This window comes from Chenopodium album, chromosome 13 (assembly GCF_948465745.1).
Source record: "Chenopodium album chromosome 13, dcCheAlbu1.1, whole genome shotgun sequence".
Lineage (NCBI taxonomy): Eukaryota > Viridiplantae > Streptophyta > Magnoliopsida > Caryophyllales > Amaranthaceae > Chenopodium > Chenopodium album.
In genome coordinates this window covers 22,846,205-22,848,977 of record NC_137846.1, presented here as the reverse complement: position 1 = coordinate 22,848,977, position 2,773 = coordinate 22,846,205, and positions in this window count along the sequence as shown.

The following is a 2,773-nucleotide window of genomic DNA, read 5'->3' as shown; positions in this document are numbered from 1 at the left end:
AAAATCACAAAATTTATGAGATCACATGAGAATCAAGGTGTATAATGAGAACTAAGAACTCATCTCCACCGTTGATTACACTTCATCTAACGGCCGAAATCTCACCCGCCTCATTAAGGGCAAAATAGGAAATTTGGTACTTTGAATGACTACCCCAAAAACTCTTCAGTTTCTTTTTTCCCTTTCTGTCTCTTCTCACTCTTTCTCTCTCTTCCTTCAAATTCTCCCTGGTGCGATTTTTCATTGTTCTTCGCATATCAAATTCTTGAATTTTTTCTTCGATCTTTGTCACCTGTTATTTCGAACAAGTAATAAGTTATTTGATTTTGTTTTTGATTTTTTTTATTTAATTAGTTTCTGCATATTTAATTCTCGATTATTTTGAATTTGAAATTAGGATTTTCGCTATTTTTTTCCTATTTATCGCATATTTGATTCATTGATTATGTTCTTAAATCTTTGTTGTTGGTTGTTTATGAAAAAGTTAATTTGATTTCGATTATCGTTTTTGAATTTCGTTTAATTCGATTTTTTAATATTATGTGATTTCGATTGCGAAAACTAGGGTTTTCACAATTTTTTGTTTCAGTATTTGTGATTAATTTGTGTTTTCTCTTTATTAGATCAATAATTTCGTGCTGTTTTGGTGCAATTTTATGATCTGTTGCTATTCTTTGTGTAATGACATATATTTTTTGAGTTTTTGAAAAGTGCAATGCATTTCTAATTTTTTTTTTCCAGGGGATAATTCAATGGTGAATTGGATTATCATCAGGGATATGCTTTTGGGTGGTTGGATAATAATTTACTTTTGGATAATTACTTTTAAAAAAATCTTATTCATTTTTATGAGTTTTTGTTTTACTTTTATGCCTTGAGTTCGCAATCGCGATTTGCGAGGCAATAGTATCTTGTTCAATGTAATGATGTAGTGGAAATGGCTTATATTTTGCTGGTACATTAATCTCTACTTGTGTGAAATGAATGATAGTATAGCTTGTATACTTGCATTCTTGTATGAAATGAATGATAGTATAGTGGAAATGGTGTATATTTCGCTTAGTGCAGTAACTTCTATTTGATGGTTTGAAGAGATTATACATTGAAAAGCTGAAGCCGCTAGAGAATACCTACCGCTTTCATGACTTTGTTTCACCTCCATTGTTGAGTTAGAAGTCAAATTTTTTGTAAGCACGGTGTTGTTATATGAATACCATTGCTTGTGTCAATTAATTTATTAGTGAAGTATTTTTTCTGTACAGACAAACAGTGATTTTGATGCCAAACCTATGGTTATGCTGTTGGGACAATATTCTACTGGGAAAATTACCTTCATAAAACATTTGCTGAAATATGAATATCCAGGTCATTTGCATTGTTTCCACGTGTATCCAGTCGTGTTTAGACCTATTATTTTGGTTATTTGATGTTCTCTTTGCTTTCTGACTTCCAACAGGAGCTAATATTGGACCAGAGCCTACTATAGATCGTTTTGTTCTCGTCATTGTATTCTCCAGCTTGCATTATATTTTTTGTTGTGTGATCCTACTGATCAAAATCAAAGTCTATTTCTTTTGGTTTTCTAAGTCTTGTCATATGTTAAGTCTGGATCTGATGAGAGTAGCATTCTTGGGAACACAATTGCTGTTCAAGCAGACATGCCATTCAGTGGTCTCACAAACTTTGACCGGGCTGGGTGAGAGTTCTCACCATCCGTCTGCCAAACCCCGCCAGGTCCGGGGCAGAAGTAGCATCTGCAGCATAAGAAGGACTTGGTGAGAGGCTAGCAGCGTATTTGGCATTCATTCTTTGCCGGCTACTCACAGACCCCCCGGAAGGGTCAGTCACAGTCTTGACGCGCATAAAGTCAAGCGGCCAAGGAATTTCAATCTTACCTTTGGAGTCGACTCTCGCCGGCTCCTCCCCTGCGGCTGCAGCACCACCTGCAGCCTTGGATGGCTCGCCATCCTTCGATGCTTCATGAGCATCCGGCTTTTTCTTTGATTTCTCTGAGTTTTCACTCAGAGTTGCCATGGCTTCGGGGCCCTTTCCCCCGGTTGTAGGGAAACCTTTGGCGTTAACGCCAGAGGCCGTTGGGGTTGCCTTCCTCCCGGTTTTAGCAGCCGGTTTTTGAAGGTTCTCATCCCCAGGTCTTTTTAAGACCTTTGTCATGGAACGGGGGAGGATGCCAGTTGAAGCCTGCAAAAACACAAGGAAACCATAAGTCATCCGGAATCAAAAGAACTTGGAAAATTTCAAGGGAAGTTGGAGTTATCTTACCCTTCCTTTTTTGGCCTCCTTGGCCTCAATGGTGGCCTTCTTGGCCAAGATGGTTTCTTTGCGGAGCTGAGCCGCAGATTTTTGAGGGGTCTTAGCCGGATCGACCATTTTCCTTGCTTCCTCTGCAGAAAAACATAAAAGAGTTAGAGCAAGAAAAAGTTCAAAGCAATGAAATTTAAATTGCAGACGGAAGACCGCCGGGTGGGTGAGTGTATCTACCCTTTGGAAACATAGGGCTCAACCCTCAGGCGGACAAGAATCTCTCATCCGCAAAGAAATCCGGGTGGAGGATCCAGTTTCTTGGAACAACTATGTGAGTCCCATCCCCCAAGGGCTCAATTGTTGTCTTGAAGAACTCCGGCTCTATTATTTGCTCCCGGGCTTTGGTAGTAAGAGCTGGGCGTACACACTTTTGGCCCACCAAAGCCGGCTCTTTGTTGTAGCGCCGGAGAATCTTGTTTATCCTCACTTGAGGGGAGGAGACCAAGTACCA